At 43.4% G+C, this 6647-nt stretch overlaps 1 protein-coding gene across 8 annotated transcripts in view; it reads left to right on the top strand.

Moving 5' to 3' along the window:
• The window catches only part of LOC137546524 (protein argonaute-3), a 126731-nt gene that overhangs the window by 1029 nt on the left and 119055 nt on the right, over positions 1–6647 (top strand). The window lies entirely within an intron of this gene.

Here is a 6647-nt window from a genome sequence, read left to right as displayed (position 1 = left end):
GTGAAAACCAATAAGTATGTTAAGCATTAATGTAAATTACCATATTTCCACAAGGGCTGGTTCCATGGCTGAAACTATGGACATTCAAGGCATTAATGTCAGTATGATTTATTATGGACAATGAATATTGCATATTTGAACTGATGAAACCTGTTTGCATTTTCAACCCGCCCTACCGTATTTATCAACCCTGTAATTTAGTATGTGTACTTTTTTTCTAACTAGTCTAGAGTTATATGCTGACATTACTTACCACATTCTGATGAGGATCTTAGATTAAAAAAATGACAGTGGCAACTTACCTTGCTTTCACAGAACACCATGCTTAACCACTTCAGCCTTCAGTCGTTTTTACTTTATGCATCCGAGCAATTTTCACCTCCCATTCATTAGCCTATAACTTTATCACTACTTATTACAATGAACTGATCTATATCTTGTTTTTTCCGCCACCAATTAGGCTTTCTTTGGGGGGTACATTTTGCTAAGAGCCACTTTACTGTAAATGCATTTTAACAGGAAGAATAAGAAAAAAAACGGAAAAAATCATTATTTCTTAGTTTTCAGCCATTATAGTTTTAGAATAATACATGCCTCCATAATTAAAACTCATGTATTGTATTTGCCCATATGTCCCGGTTATTACACCGTTAAAATTATGTCCCTATCACAATGTATGGCGACAATATTTTATTTGGAAATAAAGGTGCATTTTTTTCCGTTTTGCATCTAATACTATTTACAAGTTTAAAATAAAAAATTTTTAGAAATATTTCATCTTTACATTGATATTTAAAAAGTTTAGACCCTTAGGTAAATATTTACATGTTTTTTTTTTTATTGTAATGTTTTTTTGTATTAAACATTTTATTTGGGTATTTTTGGGAGGGTGGGATGTAAGCCATTGTTTTATTGTGTAAATGTGTCTTGAGTTTTATTTTTTTCAGTTGTAGTTGTAGTTTTACTTTTTGGCCACAAGATGGCGGCCATGAGTTTGTTTACATGACGTCACTCTAAGCGTAACACGCTTAGAGCGACGTATGGGGGACGTTACAGCCAGAAAAAGCACAGCTTCCGAGAGAAGCTGTCGCTTTTTCAGCAGGGGAGAGAAATCAGTGATCGGGCACCATAGCCCGATTCACTGATTGCCAGGCTAACGAACCACGGACAGGAGCGCACGTGCACGCACATGGCCTCCTGGGCGTAGCTACTACGTCCAGGAGGCCAAAGTAGTTAAATAAGTACTCAAACTAATAGGGGTGACTAATTTTTTGTAATATTAACAATGGCAGTAAAATTTGTGTTGTAAATCTGTTAAAATCCATAAGGCAGGTGGGTACTTATCCGTTAGCCGGGCACATGCGGCAGGTGGCAACAACACTCCACCAGAGTTACATCTTCCCCTACTATCCATGGCGGCCTGGAGGGGGAATAGTAATTAGCGCCACCTGCCGGATGCACCCGGCTAACGGATAATTACCGGCAGGTGCATTGCATTTTTGATCCGTCTTATTTTAAAATAGTAGAACCTGGCTAAACCCAGAATGAACCTGTTTCGTACACATGCTGTTGAAATCTACATCCTGTTTGCAGTCTCAAATGTCTGCTAGGATGTAGATCTTAACAGCCCAGCTCCTTGTGCTCCCACCATGATTGTGTGGTGCGATGCTTCTGTCGCCGCTGAACTCAACTGTCTAACAGCTGAGTTGTGTGCACTGGTTAGGAGCCAATGTGATTGCCCTCTGAACCTGTGATCACTGTGAGCCAATCCCAAAGATCATATGGTAAAGATTACAAAAAAGGTCAGTTTCTTAAAGTGTAAACCAGAAACCTGGGAAAGTAAAGATTTGATACTTACACTGGTCTTCCTCCCGCCTCATAAACACGTCTGAGTCCCACGCTGTTTTCCTGTGGTCTGCTGTTCAGCCGCGATCAGCCCCGTTAACTGGCTGTCACGTCAGTCTGGGTCTACTGAGCATGCCCGAAAGGTCAACGCATGCGCAGAAGTCCCAGACTGGACCCAACTGAGCCTGTTACCAGGGCTGAACGGCAGACTGTGGGAGAACGGCGTTGGGACTCAGACGTGTTTATGGGGCGGGAGGAATCCCTGGGTTAAGTATCAAGTCTTTACTATTCCAGGTCTCCGGTACATTTTAAGGGGCCAGAGCAATATGTCCTAGACTGGTTTAAGGACCACTATGATGATAAATTGTAAAATGTATAATACACGTGCTTGCATATATGAAAAATGTACATTTTGTTGCAGAATATGTTGCACTATATATTTGCTTTTCCCTATATCCTGGTCACCTATAATGGGTTGTAAGTAAACATTTTACAAAAGGAGTAAATTTATTTTTATTGCATTTTATGCTGGTAGGAATGTACTACTTATTTGACAGTTTTTCGCATTTGTGGTCCTCTTAAATGGAATTTGAAGTGAAAATAAACGTGTGATATAAGGATTGTATATGTAGTACAGCTAAGAAATGGAACATAGTAGCACAGATATGAGCCTCAGACTTTCCAGTACAGGAAGAGTTAAGAAACTTATGTTATCTATACAAAATAACTTTTCTGAGCTCTCTGACCAAGTCTGGTCTGCTACAGTGCTGTTATCTGAAGAGCACCCGAGGTGGGGAGATGGGGGGAGGGCAGATGGGATACAGGGGCATGTTCTCTACCTCGTGATATGCCTCTGTGTCCCCACACTGCCACTCTCTGCCATTGGCAGCTCTCTCTCCCTGGCTGTGCCCCCTGCCGCTCCCCCGCCTCCCTGCACGCTGTGAGAGACGCACAGTCTCTCTGTGCAGCGCCGTGGCCTATAGATCGTGAAAGTGGGCCAGTGCGGCCCACAGGAGCGACGATTTGTACTGCTACCTAATCCGCTCATCCCCCGCCCGGATCAGGTAGCCTACTTTGTTTTATTTTTTTTTTAACCCACCTCGGGCTTTCTTTAAGGTTTTACTGCTGGAAAGTTCAAAGGATCATTAGCTCTGCACGGCTTTATATTTCAAAATACAGAGTGTAGTTTGTAAACTGCAAATATTAGAGAATGATATTAAAAAAAAAAAAAAAAGCTATATACTGTATTTTGCGCCGTATAAGACGCACTTTTTCTTCCCCCAAATTTTTATTTGTCTTATGTGGCGAAGATATGGATTTCGGGATGCAGAGGTGCGCAGGGATGCGGTATATACATTACCTGCTCCTGGCTCCAGTCCTGCTTCGCGATCCTCTCCTCCCATCCACCGCTTCTGCAGCCGCCGAACATTGCTGGCTGGTCCTAATTAGCCGTGCGGTGATTACTCTATCGGTAATGTATATACTGTATTTACGCTGCCGGCACAGGGGGACACGGACTGGGGGACAAGGCTGGCACAGGGGGCACAGGAACAGCCAATCACTACACTGACCACATAGGGGAACACAGGCAGGCAACATGGGAATAGGCAATCATTACACTGTCCCCTTATGAGGTCAGTGCAATAGTATGTAGTGTAACTGGGGGGTGAAAAGTCTTTAAGACGCCCCTGCATCATAGACGCACCTAGGTTTAGTGTTTTTTTTTTTTTTTCTTCCTGATTTTTGCCTTCTAAACCTGGGTGCGTCTTATACTGCGAAAAAAATACCTAAAAATAAAAACATTACTCTTTTCTTTGCTACTAATGCTCTATTAATTATCTGTACTACACATACAATAACACACACACACACACTCTGTTCTCCCCAGAATTTTTTTCCAGCCGGGTGGCCTGAAAAAGTAGCCGGGTGGGGTGATATATATGTGTTTGCCTTTGTATGTGTACCTATCTATGCAGACTTTAGGCTGGGAACACTCTAGGGTGTGTTTACAGATGTAAATTCAATCAAACTGACAACCCATGTCATGCAGGCATGCTTGAAAAAAATGTCCATCTCCTCTTGGGGGATCCTCAGTATTTCCTTTAGTCTTTACAAAAGCACTGTTTGGAAAGGATTTACACAAAGATGGAATTTAGCCTCCCTACTAGCTTGTATCCAATCTTGGCAGTTGGACTGAGCAACTGCTATTCTGTAAGTGCTCTTGAAAATGAAAAAAAAAAAAAAAAACCCTGAGAATCCGCCATTAAATACGAACTGTAAATGATAGCAACACAGGAAAAAGTTCTGGGACAAATGTACATCTAATACATATGCATACATGTGGTTTTAATTTTAGATATTTTTTGTGATGGTGTTCCTTTAGACTTTTGTGTGCTGTTTGTACCAACACAGGTGCATCTAAATAAATTAGAATATCATCAACCTATCAAAATGTTAACTTTATTTTAGTTATTCAGTAACAAAGGTGAAAAACCCTCTTTCTTTTATTTATTTCAAACGTTTATTCATAATAATTTTGCTGCTGATAGCCCTCAGGTAATAAAATCCCCAAAATTCAGTATCTCAGAAGATGAGAAAATTGTGAAATACAGTGTTCTCCCCAGAGCCTATTACCCGGGCGGAGCGCCCACCAGATCTCTGTCCCCGCCCGGCTGCTGTGATTGGCCGCTTTCTGCATCATTAATTCTTTCCTCCGCACGATAGACATGACAGCTTGGAACGCAAGCAGAGACACCATCTCCGCCCTCCTCCTCAGCTCCTTCCTTCCTATCAGCAGCGTGGAAGGGCGGGGAAATCTCATAGCAGAGAGAGGAACAGGCAGACCGAGGGAACTTAAGCTGGAGTCCGCACTGAAAAGAATGTGCGGTTTGATTTGTTATCTTTTGGTGAGTCACTCCCGCTGGCTACTACAGTGGACAGACGCTCTTCTCTTCCTCTCCGTCAGAGCAGCATGTACAATGCCCCCTTCCCCAGGTCCTTCAGGTCACAAGAATGTCAGAGACCTCAAAGAAGTGTGGCACATTAACATATCAACATGTTTCTTTATTCTGGAGCATTCCGTGAGAGAGATAAGTGGTTTACAGGGGCTGTAAAAGGCAGCTTTCATTCTGCCTCCTGTGTCTCTGCACTTTATCACAAGCTGACACTTGGTTTGCTAGCTATTAACCCCAAATTGTTCAGTTCCATCACTGTATTATCTAGCTTTCAGTATGGGCAATGGCAAAAAGTTTAGTTCAGCATTTTACATCAAGTTTAGCCTTTTTTTTTGTCTCAGCAGTTAGTTATTTAGGTTGAGAAAGACATACATCCATTGAGTTCAGACAGACTACTTGTATGTTCACAAATCACTGTGCTGTACAGAACTGTAGTGAGAGGTATAAGGAGGCTGCCATCTTTACCCGACAGCCTCGCTGAGCCTTTGCCTATAATACTTTTAGCCATAGCCCCTGAACAAGCATGCAGCAGATCAGGTGTTTTTGACATTGTTGTCAGATCTGACAAGATTAGCTGCATGCCTGTTTCTTGTCTGCTTGAGACACTACTGCAGCCAAGTAGATCAGCAGGGCTGCCATGCAATGTGCATTGTTTAAAAGGAAATAAATATAGCAGCCTCCATATTCTTCTCACTTCAGTTCCCCTTTAAACTAGCATGGCTTTTGCAAAGTCTTCGCTGGAGTTCTCACCACTCATGTCGCCTGCCCGTGTGATCAGCTTTAAGTCAGCACTCCTCTGCAACTAGTGTGTGCAGCAGCAGGAGTAACATACATTGCATGCAGGGATGGTGAATGGTGTCAGGTCATATATGTGAAGATGGGGCTATGGCACTAAGGCCCCAGGCCCCATTCACACAGGTGCTTTTCAGGGAATCCTTAGAGCTTTGCTGAACGCCAGCGAACAGAGAATCGCTATGACAAAGCTGCCCTATGGTGGCATTCACACTGCAGTTGCGATTTGTATGAAAATCAGAAATGCACTGCATACAGCATTTTGTGAGTATTCGCAATGCGATTTTTGTTTCTTGAACAAGTTATCGTCCCACCCAGTAGCACTCAGAGTGATGCTGACCTCTCCCCAGCCAGTGCGATTCCCCAGCCAATATGACCCTCACTCTCCTTTCAGCGTTTCCTTACTTTCTGACCCAGCAGCACCCTGCGTAACCTTACTTCCCCACCCGGCTACTTTTTCATGCCACCCGGCTGGAAAATATTTCTGGGGAGAACACTGGAAATAGTTCAATATTGTACCCATATGCAATCCACTTTTTCTCCTAGGTGATATTTTCACACCTTGTCATAAAATGCCTTTTTAAAGGGAACCTGAGACAAAAAAAAATACATACCTGCAGCTTCCTCCAGCCCCCTCCAGGCTGGTCGCGCTCTCGCTGTCTTCCTGCACCTCTTGGTTCCTCCACTGTTAGGCCTCGAAAGTCATCCTGCCTGGAGTGTACTGCGCAGGCATGGCCTGGCCACGCATGCGCCCCCAGTCGAGCTACCATAGTGGGGAGAGTTCTGCGCCTGTGCACAGTGATGAGGGAGTGCGTGCGGGCAGACCGAGACTACGCTTACTGGCTCCAGCTGAAGGAGTTTTGGGGCCGAATTGTTGAGGAGCCAGGCGGCGCAGGAGGACGCAGAGGGAGCAAGGAGCCTAGAGGGAGCTGGAGTAAGCCCCAGGTATGTATACTTTTTTTATTTTATACTCTGTCTCAGATACATTTTAAGCCATCAACAAGCAAGAAAATACTCTAAATAATTTTGATAGTACATTTTCACCCTCTTTTGGGT

This window comes from Hyperolius riggenbachi, chromosome 2, assembly GCF_040937935.1.
Source record: "Hyperolius riggenbachi isolate aHypRig1 chromosome 2, aHypRig1.pri, whole genome shotgun sequence".
Taxonomy (NCBI): domain Eukaryota; kingdom Metazoa; phylum Chordata; class Amphibia; order Anura; family Hyperoliidae; genus Hyperolius; species Hyperolius riggenbachi.
This window is presented reverse-complemented; position numbering and strand designations above follow the sequence as displayed.